This window comes from Candoia aspera, chromosome 3 (assembly GCF_035149785.1).
Source record: "Candoia aspera isolate rCanAsp1 chromosome 3, rCanAsp1.hap2, whole genome shotgun sequence".
Taxonomy (NCBI): domain Eukaryota; kingdom Metazoa; phylum Chordata; class Lepidosauria; order Squamata; family Boidae; genus Candoia; species Candoia aspera.
In genome coordinates, this window is record NC_086155.1 from 85,363,073 (window position 1) to 85,385,458 (window position 22,386).

At 40.0% G+C, this 22,386-nt stretch overlaps 1 protein-coding gene across 1 annotated transcript in view; it reads left to right on the plus strand.

The window, feature by feature from the left end:
* Window positions 1-22,386, plus strand: part of DPYD (dihydropyrimidine dehydrogenase) — a 643,333-nt gene that overhangs the window by 10,296 nt on the left and 610,651 nt on the right. The gene's annotated exons all lie outside the window — the stretch shown is intronic.

The window sequence follows — 22,386 nt, forward strand, 5'->3', positions numbered from 1 at the left end:
ATACAATTACCTTTAATTTAAACAAACCTTGATTTAATCACAACAGATGACAAAAAAATGACCTCTTTTGTAACCTCTGATTTTTGCAGCTTGAGCTTGTGAGTTTGGTTTCAGCTGAAAGGAGTCTTTAGTTTGTAATACAGTGAACAGATGAATATGTGTAAATTAATCATGGATTGTGGAATCATATGTCTTACTAAGAAGTGGAGTGTGATGATTTGACTTTAAAGAATGCTTGTCATAGAAATTATTAATAGTTTGGAAAAGGATTATTTGGTTAGAAAGCTATGTGCCATATCACGTTTTCTCTGCAGTTATTTCTACAAAGAATACCCTTATAATCCCTACGTTATTGGTCATGTTTTAGAAGAGATCTGCAGGCTATCTAATGCTACAGTGAGGAACAGGTTCCTTCTTCTGCTTCCTTTGTATGTACTTGACTTCTGCCCCTAAATGATGCTCCCAGTTTAAGTATAGCCCCACTCTCACATATTTCAGATGAAACACTTGCATGGTGGCCCTTTGTCTTGGTGGTCCCATGTGGTGTCTTTCTGGTGAAGGCTTGAGGTAGTCAAGGAAGTAGTGTGTTGGTGGGTGCTCTAGCTGGGGTTCCTGCAAACTTGGTTCTTGCTACAAATGAAGAGAGGGATGAGGCTTGGGGTATAGCTATGAGAAGATGAGAGGCATAGCTTTAAGTCCTGCAGGTTGTGGGATATCCTGATAATCCACATTGGGCCCTGGCCAGAGCTGATTTTATACTTTTATATATTCTGAGGAAAAATTCTGTGAGCATTAATGCACACCACTACTATGAATCAAATTCCTTGAGGACAAAATTCTATTACATTTGGACAATGTTGAGAAGCTATAACATCCTTCAGGTTTCTTCAGTTTCTCCATTAATCACCAGAAAATAACCAGTCCTCATTCCCTCTCCATTAACTAGTGTTTCCTGCATCTGAAACTCTGATGCCAAAAAATGTCAAAGATGGTGTGACAAAGGGTGAGTTGCGAGGTGATAACTATCCTAAGTTAGCTCTGCCATGTCAACAAATGTATAAACAATTTAGAGATGGGCTAATTGCTTAAAATAAGAGAGGTTTTTTTAGAGGGAAAAAAGGATGATAAATGCTGTTTTTGGTTCTGCCCTGCCAATTTTTTTTATATTGGTCTATGACAGTGGCTCTGCTTTTTATTCACTTATTTTAATCTAGATGCTCTCAACAGTTCCTTCAAATTCCTTTGCTTGGATTTCTGTGTCAATAATTTTTTTTAATGTACAATGCAATATCTCCTCCTTTTCTATGCCTCTGTTCCTTTTGAAACAAATTGTATCTGTTAATTGCTGTATTTGAGTGTTAAGAATGATCAGGTCTAATATTCCTATTAAATAATATTTGACTTCCTGTAATAAGAAGTAAAGCTAATCATACTTAGGATATTTACTTAATCTTGTTCTTGGAATATCTGTGTATCTATATCTGTATGGAGCAAATTGAATTCTCAGTGCAAACTAATTTTTTTATGGCAGTAGGAAAACATTCCCTTGCAAGTTCCTTTTTCCAAATTAGTCTAATATTTTTAAAAAATTCTGTGATTCAATAGTCTTTCATAAATAACAAGCCATAAGTACTCCTCCATTCTACCGCAAAGTCACTGTTGTGCTTATAGTGCTGTGCATATCTTTGGCAAGGTGATTTCATGTGTCATCACAATCAGTGCTATAGCACCTTGAGTGGAAAATCATGGCACCTTGCTTTGACTCACAGAGTTCATTGGAAAAGTAATTCAAAGCAATGCATCTGGTCTCTTTGCTGCAATGGAAATGTCATCTATCCATCATTTGTCACTTAAGGCAAAAGCGTGCAAAATGTGGGATTCTTGGTCAAGGGTGACCTTGTTGAGTCATCTTGATAAAGATTTTCACAATCTTATTGTACAAGAGCCCAGCTCTATTGGTTCAAGTGATGTAAAGACCAGCACTGACAGACTAAGCAGGATGTACCTGCAACCTCAGTACCTGCAACCAACCTTTGGTAGGCCACACAGCCTTGTGCCTGATACCAGGTGTGCCCATCTCAAACATGCAGCCTGAAGTGGTGCACTTCAGGCTTGGCATTCACTCATTCTTGGCCAGTTTTCCACATCCTCACATAGGTTAATCCTGAGCTACCTGAGGCTGTGGATTTAAGCAGGCCCACATTTGAAGCTTAGTTGTTTGGGGCAGTGCTCCACTTTAGCTGTCTCTTTGATGAAGATCACTGACGTTTGATCTTTTGACTTAGATCTACATATAAAAGTTAGCAATCATAGCTGCAAACAGCCAGAATGGAACAGAAGAAATGGGAGCAAAGATAGAATAACACAACTGAGCATAAAGGCACTGAAAAGAAATAAAATACCCCTGATGCTTTTGCCTATATTTCTCTGCCAACTTATCTTATTGGTCTCAGTTCTCCAAGGGCTTTTGAAGAGAGTGTCTAAGTTCTAGCCCCAGTCATGAAATCTGCTGCCCTTGCTGCTCTCAGGACCAGCCCACACATACTGGAGAAAAAGGTTTTAGCTGCTGCCTCCAGCCTGAATCCTACTTCCCTGCTTCTTATTGGAAGCTTTCCAAAGAGTGGCTTTGGAAGAATTGTAGGACTATACAGTAGTCATCAATAAGTATATTGCTTGGTGTTCCATGGTCTTCTGAAGTTTAAGAAACTTTGGTCTGATTTGTAAGGATTTTTTCCAGTTACAGTTTTTCAGTTCTCTGGTAAGTCCATATCTCTGCCAGCTGCCTGTGGAAAGAATTTCAGAGGGAAGGAGAGATGGAAAGACTAAAACTAAGCAGGTAGTTCACAACTAGCTTGGAGCCCACTCCAGCTGGACTCTCCCTTCCATGTGGGCAGATGTTTGTTAATTTTAAATACTTTTATTGTGATTTTGTTACCTCTTGGTGGTGCATCTAAGTTTACTTCGTAGTTCAGGGCAGCAAAATGTGCGTATTGCTTGTGATCTTGTTTTCTGTTCAATATCTTTCCATCACTTGGTTACCTTCCAAGTTGCTTGTTCTTCCCAACCTGAAGACACTCCCTTGGAAAAGATTCCTCATGATGCTTCCCTTTGGGATTTCATTGAAGGCCAGGAAATGAGAGATTGCTACAGACAGCTGAGGATTGTCTCTTCCGGGTCCAATTCAAAGTGTTGGTTATCACCTTTAAAGCCCTATATGTCATGAGTCCAGGTTACCTGAGGGACCATCTCACTCCCATTACATTGACCCTTTCCACCTGGTCAGGCAGTGGGGGCATGTTACGGACCCCGTCCATGAGAGATTGTCGAATGGCGAGGCCCAGGAAGAGAGCCTTCTCTGCTGTGGCTCCCGCCCTGTGGAACACTCTTCCCCTAGAGGTGAGGCAGGCCCCCGCTCTCCTGGCCTTCTGGAAAGGAGTGAACACCTGGCTCTGCCATCTTGCTTGGGGCGGGAGGAGGGGTAATCAATCTTGGGGGTGGTTAGTGCCTTGAAGAGGCCCCCGTGAATTACATGAATTTAAATTAAGAACTTTTAATATCTCCATCTTGGATTTTATATTTTACATTTAAGAAATACTGTTTTTATTGTATTTTAATCTGTATTTATTTTTAGTTTTATTGTAAACTGCGCAGAGTCGCTCTTTGAGATAGGTGGTGAAGAAATTTGAAGTATAAATAAATATAAATAAAAATGATGTTGTGCAATAAAGGATATTCACGTTCATTCCCACTCCTTGATCACCTTGTAAATAATAAAAAAAGCGTTGGCATATCACATTCTACCTGTAATAATTTCATCAACATTTTCCTCTTGAAAGAAAATTTGAAAGCAAAGTCCCTTTCACCAAATTGAATATGAACTAGTAGGAAAAATACAACAGGATTTTTTTTCCTGCATAGGACTGTATTGAACATTACTTAGCATGGGCCAGCACAACTTACAATTTACCATCATGCATTCATTACTCTATATTCAAAACCTCCTACTTTTGTTACTCGCCTGTGAATGTGTGAATAAGTGGGGAGTACCTGCAGTAATAATCACCTTTTGTTTTGTGTGAAACATACATATACCCACATTTACCACCAGAAACATCTGAAGAAAAGACATTGTCCTGTTCAGACTATGCAACCAGGCAGAGTAATATCAAAAGTACTCTTTATTAAATAACTATTTACAATAAGTAAATTCTTGAAGTACGAAGAGCTGGGTTCAACAAGCCCAACGGGGCAACACAAGGCAGTGGAACAGAACTTCTGAATGGAAACTGGGAGGCTGGAAGAGACTGGAACGCAAGGTGCTGCTGTAGCTGAGGACACGGGTCTCAAACTGGAAAAGTGCTTGAGTTGCTCTGGCACTGGAACACTGGGTAGGGTGGGTGACCCACGCCAGAATGGAAGCTGGTAACTGGAGTCTCGAAGCAAGACTACGAACTGGAAACGAGGCTGGACCCGACTAGAAACTCTGGACTAGGTTGGAGACTTGGAGCAAGACTGGAACTCAGAGCAAGGATAGACTCGGCTGGAAAACCTGGACTGGGCTGGATTCTCTGGACTGGAGACTTGAAGCAAGGCTAGGGACTTGGAGCAAGGCTAGACTCGCCTAGAAGCCCTGGACTGGGCTGGATTCTCTGGACTGGAGACTTGGAGCAAGACTGGAAACTTGAGCAAGGCTAGACTCGGCTGGAAACCTTGGACTAGGCTGGAAACTTGAAGCAAGACTAAACTGGGATACAGGTTCACAACAAGACAGGTGCGAAGCTCCTGAGCAACACTGAGCACCCAAAGCACGGTTGGACTGCACCAAAGGCAGGCCGCGGAGCTGAGGATCAAAGGCACAAAGAAGCTGCATGGAAGATTGCGGAGTTTCAAGGCTGGATGCAAGGCTGAGATCGCTGGGCACGGCAGATACAGAATCCTCGATGGCAGCAGAGGCAGGATTCAAGTCCTCTTCAGAGTGGAGCAAAGATGCTGATTCCCCTTCAGCAACAGATGTTGCCTCCAATGCAGGTAGGGACTCTTCTGCTGAAGCTGCAGGCTTGTGGGATTGGTTGTCTCCGGCAGCTCGCTCTTCGCGCATCTGCCTTTTATCCCAATCCTTCGTGCTTCTGGACCCTTCTGCAGCCAATTGGGCTGCCTTCTCTTTCACACGCTTTTCTGTCCGCCGTTGGCACATGCTGATTGGAGGATTTGAATCCTCCCCCGCATCCTGGCCAATCAGCGCCTCTTCCCGTGCTGCTGGCTCATCTTCGAGTTTCGTTTTCCCAGTTTCAGCCCAGTAAGTTTCTATTTCCTCCTCTGACTCAGAAGGAGTTTCGCTTTCTGAGTTAGAGGCGGGCTTGACTCTGACAGACATGTACCTACCTGTGACGTAAGGCAATCAAGTATATTTGCAGGAAGAACAGAGAGCAAAAGAATACTATTTCAGGGGCAGACTGCTTTCTGCACATGGAGACTGCCACAAATACTTTGGTCTAGCAGTACTGCATCTGATTGAGTCTTAGCCAAACTCTGGCTTAGCTCTTATTAATTCTCCATGCCATCACATACATGGCTGTTAGTTATTTGCACAGCCATTTAGGGGTATCAGTGTTGCAGTAGATTTTAAACCTTAGACTTGTTTTATGAGTAGCTTTGGCACATACACACAATCCCTTTCTGGTGGTCTTTCTGTCGAAGTTGCAGTGTTTGAATAGGCTCCAAGTCAAATGTATTGTACACACTATCATGACATTCAAATAGCTTCATGTTTGTTGATCACCCCGGGGTGGTGTTTTATGTAAATTAACCCATGTACTTGGGACCTCACCATCGTATGTTGCACGTAGAATATTTCAGTGTCTTCAGTTAAACTGTTCAAGAGAAAATGAGCAGGCTTTGTTTGTTTAACCCTTCAGCAGCAGTCAAGTTGAAAACAAAAGCTGTCTCCCCCCATTTCACAGAGTTGCCTAGCAACCTCCCTCCCCTTTATTAGCATATAGTTTAATACCTTTTTATTATAGGACTAAGCCATGTTACACATTCTTCTTCAGCCCATTGCAGGTTTTGGCAAGCATTTGATCTGGCAAAAAGTGTGAGGAGGTGTGTGTGTGGGAGAATAAAAAAGAACCCTCATATGCCAAGCAAATAGAATTGTTCATTGCTGCCTTGTAATTTCATGCTTTTGATTAAAAACAGGAAGTAAATTCCCATAGATCTCTCTGCCAGGTGAAATAATTCTGCACAAAACTGAGGATGCATCCACCTGCCTTCATGTCCACTGTGATTAGAAACCTGGGCTTTTGCGCTGCAATGGTTCAGAAATGCTTTCTTGATGGCCTTGTAGGAGGAGGGCTGTGTTAGTTTATGGTGGCAAAAAAACAAAAACCCAGGAGTCTGGTAGCACCTTTGCCGACTAACAAATTTTATTAGAAGACAAGCTTTTGTGAGCTTATGCCTTTTAATAAAACCTCATGAAATCTCATGCCTTTAATAAGATTTGTTATCAGGCTCCTTATGTCCTTCTTGATTGGCAAATAGCTCATCATTTGTGAAACCTTCTCTTTCACAAGAAGGGCTGCAATTATAATAGTGCTTTGCATTTTCATCATTTTTATTTTTCATCATTTTTATTTTATTATTGTTATGATCTTGTCATGAATCTTAATGTTAAAATGAAAAAGTTGTTGAAGGAAGACCAGAACCCGCTGGGCCTGGCCCAAAGAAGAGGTAGACTTCAGAGGAACAACTGAGGTTGCCTTAGGCACTCCAGCTATCAGTTAGTAAGAGAGGGATGACAGAGGACAACAGCATGCATGAAGGTGCCTCAGGCTGTGTCTGTACTGGCCAGTTGTTTTGAGGTACAGTGGAGTCTGCTTCAATCAGCTGAGGACTGCCAAGGCAGCATGGTGAGATTTGCTGCATCGGGAGTAAGAATAAATGGATCCTAGTCTAGATAATACAAGCCATGTATAATTTTTTCTCTAGCTGCAGGCGTGCCTGCTGGAGTCCAAAGAACATTCAGTCTCATTTCTCTTTTGCGGTAGGCAATATGAATAGTAATAAAAGTATTTGTTCCAATGCACTGTCACAGTCTATATCCTCTCACAGTTTTTAGACTTTTTTGCCGTGTGCCACTTTTGTAAAACCTACCAGAACAGTTTGACAGTGTATGTGAATGAACATGTTGGTAGACTTGGATGCAATGCAGAAGCATGTTGAACTCTCATTTTCTCCCACCACACCTCTGCATTGTCATATCTAAACTCCAGAGATGTGTGTTCTCGCACAATATTCTGAGGGATTGTAACTTGACCCATTTTTAGACACTTTCTAAAAGTTGAATTTCTGTGTATTCAGTTGAGTTGTAGGAAGTTGTGTATGTGTGTGGCTTGATAAGTTTTATATATAATTCTGTTTTGTTCCACATTTTGAAATAAAAAGTGCTGGTAGGGAGGCCCTATTGTTCTTGCAGATTTTCCTATTTTTATGGGTCCTTGTAAATGCTGTCAGGATCCTGTGGTGGTATGCAACTGTAAAATATACCTGCTTTTCTGATCTGGAATGCTGCATGTTGAGGAATGATACTGCTGTCAGAAGAAATCTTAGTATAAAATAGAGATTGGATTGTCAGTTTCTGACTGGAAATACAAACCTGTAAATCTGAACCTGTTGAAGCAGATGAATTCCATTTATGGATGACAAGAATTTGATCTTAAGTGATTAAAATAATTGTTGGAGTTAGTTATTGCAAGAATCAGGTGCAGCTGGGAGTACATAGAATCTGTGCAGTCAGATAAAGAAGAGCTAAGACAATACAACCTTGATTTTTAAGCAGTGACTCTTGAGAATAGTTCTGAAAACCAGATAGGTGTTGGCAAGCAAGCTAAGTTTTTTGTTTGTTTTTTTGTTTTGATTACTGAACCTGTTTTACTTGATACTGCATGCTGGTTCATTACTGATGCTGGTAGTCGTTTTGGAGTAGTTCTAGGAAAGATGGCATGAACATAATAAATCATGACAGATTCCTGGACAGAAAGTGATTTAAAAAGCTTGCATGGGTTGATAAACTTTGAGAGACAGTTCTGAACATTCTGTTACTTTTTGTACTCGATACAAACCTGCTAATATTATTTCATCTTTATGAAAACCAGTTACAAAATGAGTGCACTGCATATAGCAAATTGCATGTTTTCTGTTCCTGTGCCATGTGATAACTTTCTTTGCTGTTCTTCAACCCATGTTGAAAATGGGTTAAGAATATATAAAGGTGCTGGATCATTCCAGTTTATTTAAATATTAGTACTCATTACCCTCAAAATGCTTATAGGAAGACTACCAGTGGGATATGGGAATGATAGCAATCTCTTGCCATGTTCCCTTTCAGTTTGAATTCAGATGCATACTAAGTGTGATAATAGAACAAATTAATAGCTGTGAGAACTAGCAGCTTTTGATAGCTGCATCTTCCATATATATATATATATATATATATATATATATATATATATATATATATTAAAATTAAAGCTATCCAAGTGGGTGGACATTGCTACAAATTCTGGTAGAGAATTTTATAGTTTAACTGTGCATTCAGTGGAAAAATCTCTGTTCTGAAGCTCCCATGCTCAGCTTCATTGGATGATTACATCTACTATTTTGAGATGGGAAAGAAAGTCTCATCCATTTTTCTTTATACCAACTTTCTCCACTTTGGGTGTATTGAGATGTGTGCATTTCTGCTCCCAGTCTGCATGGCCACTGACTAACATTCATACTCTGAATGAATGAAATCCACACATCTGGAGAGCACCTAGAATGAAGAAACCTATTCCACACAATGTAAACATTTATTCTCCTCTATCCCATCCCCTCTTTCTGTCCCCTCCCAAACTTCCACATATATGAATTGTTCCTGTCACTTCCAGTAATGCTGCCTTCTTACATCTCCATTTCTGCTAAATACATCGGGTGACTTGAGTAATCATATATAAACAGCCAGGGAGAAATACTAGGCACTAAAATGTTTTCACCTGCACTTTTAATGCATGCAGGGATTTCAGTGCATTCAGAAATTAATCTGAAGTCTCCCCACCCTCACCCTACAAACAAGCTAGAACCTTACTTTAGTGAAAGGCCCACAACAAATGGCATTATTATAAGGTTCTGGTAGAAGGGATGCTTCAGATAACTCCCTTCTATTAAAAGTGCATGTGAAGAGGTAGTGGGGCCACACAGGTTATCAGGGCCATATACCAGCTGATCACATTTTTGGCAATTACAGTAACAGGACTTAAACTTGACCCAGGATTTTCCCTTGCATAGCACAGTGCTATCTGGATAGTTCAGTACCTAGCCTTTTTTTTTTTTTTTGGGTATGATTGCACATTCTGTTGCTGCTGGCAGTCTTGTAATCTCCTCACATCTGCTTTTAAAGCATATGGGGGTTTCATGTAATCAACTCCTTTCCCTCTGTCATTATGGCAGGTGAGCAACAAAATGCCCTGGTACCTCTGTGCTAATGCAGAAAGCACGATGGACTGTATATAAATATTAAATATTACTGGAAGCAATATAATAAATGGAAACCTTTGACTGAATTGGTACACACTCCTCTTTCAAAATGGGGGTGAGGGATGGGAAGATGCATAAAACAATCTGTCTGTAATTCTTGAAAAAGCAAAAATAGTTTTCTATACTGTTTTATGCTTTTAAAAATACCTGGGTAGGGGCTTTTCTGTTTATTCTAAAATGAATTAATAAAAGAATAGTGAAAGAGTTGTCACTGAATGATAAATACTGGTAATCAAATACATTATGTAAATTTAATTTGCCATTGAACTCTCTCTTAGAAATTCTTTTGGTTTTATTTTTTTCCAGATGTATCAATGGATTTAATGTAATGGCTATGAAAAATGTAGGATATTTGTTGTAGGTCTTTGTTGTAATTAAAAATATCTGCAGGATGCTGCCTTGGAAACACATCTTGCAATTTTGTTTGAGGGAAGATATTTATTTAAAATATTTTGAAGTACACTTCATCCTTATAGACTTCAGGTCAGTTAATCACTTAAATCATCTTGGCCGTATAAATGAAAATATTTTTGAAAAGCTAAGAAAAGGTAAAGTCTTCCTTCATTGAACTCAATTTTTTGTGACTATATGGATAGATACATGCAGTTTGCTTGGCAGCAATACAGAAGGGGTTTGGTATTGTCTTTTTCATTGATGTTTTTTCAATTTCCCAGATTATCCCAGAATCCCTGGGATTTCTTCATAGCCTTTCCCCCAAGTACTAACCGAATCCAAACCTGATTAGCTTTTTTGAAATAGGCCAGGTTGTGTGCTGGAAAGCATTTGGCCCAAGAGATCAGAAAAAACACACAGCAGGCATTTCTATAAAAATAAATGTATTTACAGAAAGCACAAAAACATATTTACAGGCTTATGCATTCACACGTGCTCTGAGAGGACTGGAAGGAGAGGCTACGGAAAGGAAACTCAAACAAGTCCAGGCAAGCTTCCTTTAGGCAAATCAGGAGCTTAACCTTATATGGTCATTCTTTTCACACCCAAAACTGAGAATACTTAAGTTTGACCTGTTCACCCTGCCAGAGTGATTTGTTACCATGGTAACTTAATGGCTTGGTCCTTGCAAAACAAGGAAATACCAACAAGGTTCAGCAAAGGGCTGCCATCTTACCTGTTCCAAAAGTCTCAGTTTAGGCAAGCCAACCATCATTTTAATGAAATATATTTAATCAGTATTCCTTTTCTGCTGGAGGTCTTTCATGAAGATCTTGTATGAATATTTAAACACAACATCTTAAACCAGTATGATTTTTCATAATTACAGTATACACAGTTTAAACAAAACTTCTCAAACCAGTATGATTTTTTTCATAGTAACTCACGGTTTACACTAATAAAACTATTCTATATACTTTTTCATCAAGAAGCAATTTTTTTTCTTCATCTCACACGCACACATACACACACTGAGTCCACATTTCATAAAAGTAATATCCTGTAATTCCCAAATACTGGAGAAACAAGGGAACTGCCTTTTTGTTCCCTAGTGGCAGACACTATGCTTCATCGCTGATCTGTACTGCTTATGACATTTTGCACAGAGTGTTCTGAGGTGTCATACACCTTGATGCTAAAGAACTTAAAAATTACCTTCTCACAGACCTGAAAGAAAAAGAAGTATTAAAAGTAAAAAATTGAACCAAGAGAAATCTCATATCTGTGTTGGAAAAAGCCTTTCTTAAGCAAAGAAAAGGCAAATAAATTGGTATATTAAGAAATGGTGTGATTAGTTTTAAAGTCCATTTAAACAACTGCAGTGTGGCTTGGGAAAGGATGACAGCTGATCATTCACTGCTAGATTCATAAACTCTTTACAATCTTCTGGCTATAACCAGCTGTCCAGAGGACATGAGGTAATTCCTAGGATTCTCCTTTGTCCAGGGAATGCTTCTGGGCTCCAGCGAGTCCTGCCCGAGCCCTAAAAACACTGTGCTGCCAGGTTTACTTGCAGAGTGAAATTGCAAAGAGACGCTGCTCAAGCCGCCATTCCTACTGGAAGCCCACAGCTTCAGTTTCTTACTGCTGATTTGGACCACTCTTGTTCCTTTTCTTCAACCATTCTTTTTGTTGTAATTTACTTAGTATTTTTACATTACTTTTTCTCATAGATATCTCTAAATGTGACAGTCTTAAACAGTTGCCCTCCAAATGTGTTGGACTAAAGCCCATACACATCCCAACCAGCATGGTGGCTTTATTTCTACAAGATTATTGGAGAGGGATGGAGTAGGCATATTTATGTGGTTCCCCCCCCCCTTAATTCATTTATAAAAATGCTTACGATAATCAGAAAATCTAAGAGAAATGAATCGTATGGTAAAATTCTGAGGTCTCCCAATTCTATATTTATATAGCAGTGTTTCTGTATGAAAATTAGGAGCATACTACATTTTTCCATTGAGAAACATTTATTTTCTATCCTGAGAATAATTGATCCCTATTCTTCTCGTACTTATACATATTCATAGGATAGGAGTTTATGAGGTAAACAGTTATCTGAAAGGAGGGCAGTTCCCAGACAGGATAGGTCCAACATACCAAGTAAGCGTAATTATAGAGTACAAGTAATCCTTGTTTATCAACCACAACTGGGACTGGCAACTTGGTCGCTAATTGAAGCAGTTGCTAAGTGAAAGAGCAACTGTACTTATGATTCTACTTCAGCTTTCCTTTGCTGTACAGACTTGCAAAGGTCGTACCTGTGAGGACTGGTCATAATGTTACTTTTTCATGACTTGTAACTGTGAATGGTCACTAAACAAGGCAGTTGCTAAATGAGGACTATCTGTAGTGGTGCCTAAAGAGTCATCCCTCCCATAAGATCATTGGATAAAGTCAAATTCTGAAGATGCAGAATGCCAAGTTGTGCAGTGGACCTTTTTTTTTTTTTTTTTGAGTCCCCCAAATTTCCAAATGTATACCCTGAGAGGAAAAGATTTGGAAATCTGTAGGTTAGGTTTCAGAAATTGATGTAAAACAGATATACACATACATACACTGGAACATTTTGGGAGCATTTTTTAGGACTTACCCAGTTTTGTGTATTGTTTGGATTGAGGTCTGCATTGTAAGATTCAGAAAACTGAGATAATTAAAGAATAATTAGTGTTCTAGTTCAGGTGGTGTGAATTACATTTTTTTTTAAATTAAGAAATGTGGCACCCAAACGTCAAATACATGTATTATAGGTTCTCAAATGGTGGCTTGTGGCCACCAGAAGGTCATAAGCTAATTAGAGGAGGGGAGGGTATCACAATTTGAGGGGGAGTCTTACGTATGCAAAGCAGGATTGCCGCCAGAACTTGTTCCTACCCTGCCTGGTCAAGCGGACAGCTGGCTTATCTAAGCAAAGATGGAGTGAGGTCTGACTGGACTCTGCTTTGAATGTATACATTTCATGGCTTGCACATTGACAGCTGGATTATTGCCAGAATTTATTCCCTCTCTGTCTGGAGAAGCTGGCTGTCAGCTCATCCAAATGAAGTAGAGAGGAAAGTCTGGAGCAGCTTGTTACAGGGCTCTGGGTGTAGATGCACACGCCTGAAGGCTTGAACCAAAACATGGATTGCAACCTGCTCCTGTTCTTCTTGGAGAAGATGGCATTTAGCTTGTCCAAGTACAACTCAGAATGTGTTCTGTCAGGGGTCCCACTTTGGGTGTGCAAACTCAATCGCTGTCAGAACTTGTTCTTGTTCTGCCTGAACAAGCTGGTAGTGAAGTCAGGATTTTGTATAGTTGTTGCTAGAAAGAACAAATATCAGCACAACATAAATGGGGAATGAAAAATGTGAACAGTGGTCTCAAAAAATAAAACTTTAAAGATGCATCATTCCTTAAAATATTTTAGGAATGATGCAAAACGAAACAAGCTCATCCTTTGCATTAAAAGTATGGTTTTAAAATTGTTTTATTTTTATTTCCAGTGAAAAGTTGCAAGGTCCTAGCATTTTCATTTGTTATTTAGATTAAAATTTAATTATTCAAAGCAAGTGGCATATATATTTCTTGTCTAACCTTCAACCATATCTGCCTATTGAGAGAGTGGGAGAACAGTATTAAGGCAAGGGAGAAATGAATTCACAGGAATAAAACAAGAGAAAATAGCCTCTAAATGGTAACCATGAACAAAACAGTTTGTGGTTGTGTCTGTTGATATGGTTTGGTATATTACTCTTAAAAATCACCTTCTAGGACTAGGTAGTTGTAGTATTGAGCACCCCTCTACCGCCAAAGCCCCAAACCCACCAAACCTTTCAGTATATTTATTGCTGAGCTTGAGCTTTAATGTTTACTTGTTCTGTGACTGAAATCTGTAGATTATTAACTTTCCAGTAACTGATATAAGTTCACAGAACTTTATTTGGGATTGAATAAATATACATAACTTTTTTTATGATAAAATTCTTAGTCTCATGGCAGTGTGGGTATCATCAGGGCTGCAACTGGGCAGGGGGCAAGCGGGGCATATGCCCTGGGCGCTGCACTGGGGGGGGGCGCCAAAATGAGCGGTGGGGGGATGCCAAAATGGGCGTGGAATCCATGTTTGCCCCAGGTGACACAGACCCTATTTGTGGCCCTGGGTATCATGTGGGTATCATACCAGTGAAATTCCTAGTTGTAGTCCAAAGAAAAGAAATGCAGTCATTATTGATTTCATTGATCCTACCTTTTTTGAAATATTCTGTATTTAAAGAAAAAAGCTGAAATAAATAGGCAAGATCACCACCACTGGCACAGTAATTTTAAAATACATTCTGTGGCAATAGAGAACAAAGTGATTAAAGGATGGGATAAAAGCCTTGCCCGAAATGAGGCCAGGAATACTGAGAAAGAGTCTTGAAAAAAATCCATGTATTCAGTTTGTACATGTATAATTCAATTACATTTTTTGTTTATTGTCTGAAGAGGAAAGGTTTGAATGCAAGGAATGGCTAAATGGGGCAATAGCCTTGTACTGATCTGTTTCTGCATTTGATTTATTTTTGTAAAAGGGCGTGATGTCTTGAACTTTAGTTAGTCCATACATGTCTCCAACAGGCACCCCATCCCTGAGGATCAATGAGATCAATAATGTCTGCTTTTCTTTTGTTTGGACTACAACTAGGAGTTTCACTGGTATGATACACACACAATACCCATACTGCCATGAGACTAAGAATTTTAACATAAAAAAAGTTATGTTTGCCCCCTTCACTTGCAAATGCTCTTCCTTCCTTTTGTACTTCTAATACAACATGGCAAGATTCCAGTGATTCCTGCCAAATACTGGACCGAGTTTTAATAACTTGGGGTCATAGGCTTCATTTTTGCCCTACTTTGGCCATATCTGATCATTTCCTTGTATAATCAGGCTGGATTGGGCCAGGAAGAATGGTGCCATTAGAATTTCAAAGTATGAATGACTTTTTTTTTTTTATCAAGCGAACATAACATTGTGATGCATTCTAAGTGTTTCATGAAATTAACTGAAAATAAATATTTTGAGGAGAATGAATTAGAATGGTATTAGTGTACTGCAGTATGTTGTTGTTGTTTATTCGTTTAGTCGCTTCCGACTCTTCGTGACTTCATGGACCAGCCCACGCCAGAGCTTCCTGTCGGTCGTCAACATCCCCAGCTCCCCCAGGGACGAGTCCGTCACCTCTAGAATATCATCCATCCATCTTGCCCTTGGTCGGCCCCTCTTCCTTTTGCCTTCCACTCTCCCTAGCATCAGCATCTTCTCCAGGGTGTCCTGTCTTCTCATTATGTGGCCAAAGTATTTCAGTTTTGCCTTTAATATCATTCCCTCAAGTGAGCAGTCTGGCTTTATTTCCTGGAGGATGGACTGGTTTGATCTTCTTGCAGTCCAAGGCACTCTCAGAATTTTCCTCCAACACCACAGTTCAAAAGCATCGATCTTCCTTCGCTCAGCCTTCCTTATGGTCCAGCTCTCGCAGCCATATGTTACTACAGGGAACACCATTGCTTTAACTATGCGGGCCTTTGTTGTCAGTGTGATGTCTCTGCTCTTAACTATTTTATCGAGATTTGTCATTGCTCTTCTCCCAAGGATTAAGCGTCTTCTGATTTCCTGACTGCAGTCAGCATCTGCAGTAATCTTTGCACCTAGGAATACAAAGTCTTTCACTGCTTCTACATTTTCTCCCTCTATTTGCCAGTTATCAATCAAGCTGGTTGCCATAATCTTGGTTTTTTTGAGGTTTAGCTGCAAGCCAGCTTTTGCACTTTCTTCTTTCACCTTCATCATAAGGCTCCTCAGTTCCTCTTCACTTTCAGCCATCAAAGTGGTATCATCTGCATATCTGAGATTGTTAATGTTTCTTCCAGAGATTTTAACTCCAGCCTTGGATTCCTCAAGACCAGCTTGTCGCATGATGTGTTCTGCATACAAGTTGAATAGGTAGGGTGAGAGTATACAGCCCTGCCGTACTCCTTTCCCAATCTTAAACCAGTCCGTTGTTCCGTGGTCTGTTCTTACTGTTGCTACTTGGTCGTTATACAGATTCTTCAGGAGGCATACAAGATGACTTGGTATCCCCATACCACTAAGAACTTGCCACAATTTGTTATGGTCCACACAGTCAAAGGCTTTAGAATAGTCAATAAAACAGAAATAGATGTTTTTCTGAAACTCCCTGGCTTTTTCCATTATCCAGCGGATATTGGCAATTTGGTCTCTAGTTCCTCTGCCTTTTCTAAACCCAGCCTGTACATCTGGCAATTCTCGCTCCATGAACTGCTGAAGTCTACCTTGCAGGATCTTGAGCATTACCTTACTGGCATGTGAAATGAGTGCCACTGTTCGATAGTTTGAACATTCTTTAGTGTTTCCCTTTTTTGGTATGGGGATATAAGTTGATTTTTTCCAATCTGATGGCCATTCTTGTGTTTTCCAAATTTGCTGGCATATAGCATGCATTACCTTGACAGCATCATCTTGCAAGATTTTGAACAGTTCAGCTGGGATGCCGTCTTCTCCTGCTGCCTTGTTATTAGCAATGCTTCTTAAGGCCCACTCAACCTCACTCTTCAGGATGTCTGGCTCTAGCTCACTGACCACACCGTCAAAGCTATCCCCGATATTGTTATCCTTCCTATACAGGTCTTCTGTATATTCTTGCCACCTTTTCTTGATCTCTTCTTCTTCTGTTAGGTCCTTGCCATCTTTGTTTTTGATCATACCCATTTTTGCCTGGAATTTACCTCCAATGTTTCTAATTTTCTGGAAGAGGTCTCTTGTCCTTCCTATTCTATTGTCTTCTTCCACTTCCGCGCATTGCTTGTTTAAAAATAATTCCTTATCTCTTCTGGCTAACCTCTGGAATTTTGCATTTAATTGGGCATATCTCCCCCTATCGCTGTTGCCTTTTGCTTTCCTTCTTTCTTGGGCTACTTCTAGTGTCTCAGCAGACAGCCATTTTGCCTTCTTGGTTTTCTCTTTCTTTGGGATGTATTTTGTTGCCGCCTCCTGAACAATGCTGCCAACTTCTGTCCAGAGTTCTTCCGGGACCCTATCTACTAAGTCCAGTCCCTTAAATCTATTCTTCACCTCCACTGCATATTCCTGAGGAATATTAGTGAGCTCATATCTAGCTGATCTGTGGGTCTTCCCTAATCTCTTTAGTCTGATCCTAAATTGTGCAAGAAGAAGTTCATGGTCTGAACTACAGTCAGCTCCAGGCCTAGTTTTTACCGACTGTACAGATGTCCGCCACCTTTGGCTGCAAAGGATGTAATCAATCTGATTTCGGTGTTGTCCATCTGGTGAAGTCCATGTGTAAAGCCGTCTCTTAGGTTGTTGGAAGAGAGTGTTTGTTATGCAGAGTGAATTGTCTTGGCAAAATTCTATCAGCCTATGTCCTGCTTCGTTTTGTTCTCCCAGGCCATACTTACCTGTAATTCGAGGTGTCATTTGACTGCCCACCTTAGCATTCCAGTCTCCTGTGATGAAAATAACATCTCTTTTAGGCGTGTTGTCCAGTAGGTGCTGCAGATCCTCATAGAACTGCTCTACTTCAGCTTCTTCAGCATTTGTGGTTGGGGCGTATATTTGGATCACTGTGATGTTAGATGGCTTGCCCTGAATTCGAATTGAGATCATTCTGTCGTTTTTGGGGTTGTATCCAAGCACTGCTTTAGCCACTTTACTATTAATTATGAAGGCTACTCCATTTCTTCTGTGGTCCTCTTGTCCACAGTAGTAGATCTGGTGGTCATTTGATGTGAAGTGGCCCATTCCAGTCCATTTCAGTTCACTGACGCCCAGAATGTCTATCTTTAATCTTGACATCTCACCAATAACTACATCCAATTTGCCCTGGCTCATAGATCTTACATTCCAGGTTCCAATGGTGTGTTGATCCTTAGAACATCGGATTCGCCGTTCACCACCAGCACCGTCGGCCGCTAACCGTCCTTTCGGCTTTGATCTAGCTGCGTCATCACAACTGGGGCTAGTTGAGCTCATCCTCTGTTCCTCCCCAGTAGCATTTTGACCATCTTCCGACCTGGGGGTCTCATCTTCCGATGGTATACCGACATATCTCTGGTTGTACTGATCCATTTAGTTTTCACGGCAAGAATACTGGGGTGGGTTGCCATTACCTTCCCCAGGGATCGCATTTAGTCTGACCTCTCTGTCATGACCTTCCCGTCTTGGGTGGCCCTTCACGGTTTAGCTCATGGCATCATTGAGGTGCTCAAGCTCCAGCACCACAACAAGGTAACGATCCTTTGCGGAGGTACTGCAGTATACTGGGAATAAATGGCAATGCATGGAAACTGATTTTATGAAGACATTTTGGAAGGCACAATATGGACTTATTGTCTGGAGCAGATGAGTGAGTAATATTTCCTTAACAAAAAATATTGCTCTTCCTCATAGTTCTCTTCCTCCTCCACCCAGCTTTTAATGTGCTGTTTCAGAATTCAGATACACTTTATGAAAGCAATTATTTATAATGAGCTAAGATGCTCTGTCAGATACTGTCACTTCAGTGTATCAAGCTCAGTGGCCTTAGGTTTTGTTTTAAGCATGTTGTATCTTCAGATTTAGTAAACCACTTAGAGTGTTTTTACAGACGTATAAAAGCCATGTTTGTTTGATGTGGTGAACATGTGAATCAGTACCTGTTAGGAGGCAGTTTCTCTTTCTTGAAATAAAATATGCTGCATGTTTTGTCATGTTTATCTTACATCTTGTAAGATTGCTTTTTTCTTTATTAACTTATCCCCCACACTAATTTATGATGAAGATTTATTTATTTATGTGAGGTATCTGCTGCCTCAGTTCAAGATGATGAGCTCAGCAGTATTTCACACTGAGATGTGGTGTCATCTCCTGTTCTTCCAGCAGGAAAGAACTCTGTTGGAGTTCTTGGATGGTCACTGATGGTCAGAGTAGACCAAAAGTAATCAGCTTTTGCCTCCCCTGGATGTTTCTTTTTACCTGCAACCTCTCTTACCTGCTGATTGGGGTTGATGGGAGTCGAGATCCATATCATTTGGAGAGTGCTAGCTTATCAACCCTTGGAAAAGATAATAGATTAGGTGGACAAATAGTCTAATCCGGTATAATTTGTTTTCTATTTACTAAGCTTCTAGTTGTGAAGGATACAGATTCCTTTCCCACCTGCTAGGTCATTCTCCTAAACCAGTGCCGCCCACCCTAAGCAACTTCTAAATGTTGCCCTATGTAGAAGGACATCATTTGCAAATGTGACCAGTGTATTTGAACAAGAGAAAGAAATAGAGATGCAACTCTGTGGTACCTAAACACATGTAATTTAGGTTTTGCTATTTTAGGAATTGGAAAAGAAATAGGTAGGCTTGGTGAAGCAATTTTCTTGGCTTACGAGATTTTGCAAGGCATTACTGACATGCTTACGAACATTATCTTTGCAACTACAAGGACCAGAAATCACTGTAGGTTTGAAAAATGAAAATTCTCATTTTTAAGAAGCATTGTTCTACAAGCCACTGCCTACTACAATTGCACGTTGTCATTTTTTCTGAAGTCATTCCAACTCTGTTGCAAATGGGCAATATCCTTAGTCTTAAACAGACTTTCATTTTACAGGTATTGGGTTTGGAAAAAAATACCACATTCTTTCCCTTGAATGATACTTAGAGCAATTGAAGACTCAGAATGAGAAAATTATGATGTATGAGATACTGCTTATTCCAGAGTCTAGAGCTTAAAGTGACTGGGGAATGCTGTAATGTTCTGTCAGGGAATCTTTTCCTTTCCTCCTCCCCCTTCTTTGTGTTTGATAAAGTTTTATCTGGTGTTGCTTTACACTAAATGTGTCACAATGTCAGAGTAGATATTTTTGTAAGATTGCATATGACTTTATGGAATTTTAAGCTACAAAGCTATCATTCTGGGTAACATAAATGAACAAAACTATGCAAAATATTTTATAATATAAAGAGTCAGTCCAAAGCTTTAGCACTTTCATAAACCCACAACATGAGTAACAGAGGCTGAATTTTTGTCAAACATAATAGAAAGGTGGCATAAATGGTAACAATAGCTAGATCTGATCTTAATGCTTTAAAGATCATTTGGCTTTTAGAAAATAAAAATAAAGGTTACAGTAGATTACATTACTGAAGTGGCCTTGAAAGTAAATGTAAGTTTCATGGACCTAAAGATTTAAGTCTGAACATCCTTTTAATTGGAATTTATGTTCATATTGCAAACATTCTCTTGAAACATTGTTATCTTTTTCATACAAAATATATGCAAGCTATTAACAATAACCATTAGGGCTTGTTTTGGAACTGTGTATGACCTTAGAGCAGAAGAGCAAATGACACGCAGCGTAACTTCAGAGGATAATCCACTTGAACACATGCTTTGTTTGAAGGGTTTCGCAGTTCACATCCATAATAAAGATAAAGATTCATGAGAAGGGGGAGTAGTACAAATTTTGGGGGGTTATTTTTTTGGCATTTAAAAATGTAGTCGGTCCTCATGCACATCAAAGTAGCTTGGGGCTGCTGCAGGTAACTGAGTGCTAGGTTTTACTTGGATGGAGATCTAAGGGCTACATATGTTAAATATGTAGTGTGCTCTTTCCCTTTTTGTGGACGCTATTCTGTGCATGTGTGTTTGTGTGCTTGTTTGTGTTGGAGGCTGATTTTGATTTAATCTCCACATGCAGGTAGGGATGATTTACAACCTTCCCTTTGAAGCTGATATTTATTTTTTATTTTTTCCCCAATGGGGAATTTTTAAAATTCTTTCTGTCATGATCCCAGATCAAATGTTCTCAGAACAACTGATTGGATTCGCATCCATGTTTCAGTCAACACATGTATTCTTCTTGCAAGTCGAAAGTACGGCAGGGGGAACATCATTGGAGTGTGAAATCATTTTGTTTGGACTATCTTGTAATGCCAAGGTCATTGGCAAGGAGCTGTTGAAGACAGCTGCAGATGCTTACACTAACTGGCATTAAGAGGGAGGGGTGCATACCTGAGATGGGGAGTGGGGGGGATTTGAATTCACTGATGTTGTTTAATGGGGGAAAAGCACGGGCTTTTCCATTCGCAGCTTTTCCCTTTGTACTGAATGCTACATACCATTAAAGAGAATTCTAAGTAATTGCTTATGAGTCGGATTTAATGGGAAGTTGAGTGTTCCAGTCATCACACTTTCTTCCATGGGGAGGGGGAATCATATCAAGACTCTAGAGCAGGACTGAGCAACCGTTTGGGTGACTGGAAGATCCATTTAAATTTTTTGAGATACAGGCTGCTGTGGATGTAGTGGGGCAGGACTAATATGCACATGAATTGGGCCACATTTCCTGGGTTTAGTTCTAGAAAAAGGTGTTTGGAGGCTGCATGTGGTTATACAGTCTTTTCTAGTACTTTAGAGTGCATATAGATGCCTCATTTTACTGCATGTATGGTCAAAGTTTAGTTCACACATACAGCAAAATTAAGTGACAAAGAACAAATGTGGATATCTATTTCTGAAAACTTCATTTGGTGAAAAAGCTTTTTCCCTTGTGGGCACTTATTAAAGAATGGATGGTGAGGCATAAAAGTGAATGTTTTTGCTACCTATAAATACAAATTTGTTATTTCTTTTCTGAGAGATGGTTTAGGTGCATTTACTCTAGAATGGAGAAGCTTCCCTGTGATCTAGTACAGCAGTCTGTAAAACCAAAGGTATTATTTAGTCAATTCATTCAGGGTTGTGTGAATAGTTCTTAAACTGATAACCAGTAGTGAGACTGAGTATCTCCTCCAGAGAACGAGACCTTGCATGGGTCTCCCAGTGAGGTACACAGGATGAACTCTGGTACCGGCTTACCTCAGATCATGATGCCAGTGGCCTTGCTGTTCTTGATCTGAGCCTACGAGTGCTGGCCTCCACTGTATACAGGAGTGGTGGCAGTGCTTTCAGAAGGCCTGCATAGCCAATATTGGTGCATCAAATCAGCCTCATATTGTGTTCCCTTCCCCAGGATTTTGTTAGGTGAAGCTGGATTTCCCCCATCAGGCCAGCTCTGGTCTGCTTCTTTGGTTGTGGGTGAGTGTCAGAACTAGATGTAGTTAACACCACTGGATATACACCATTGGAAGATCTAAAGGACCAGGTTGGGAACAGATCCTCCTGGAGAAAATCTATGTGATCACTAAGAGTTGGCATTGACTTGATGGCAAATAATCAGTCAATTAATCAATCAACCAATGAATCTACATAAGTCTTCCAAAGGTATTGGAACATTCTTTTCTAACCTGATGTTCAGAAGTATTGGACTAAAACTGCCATGATCC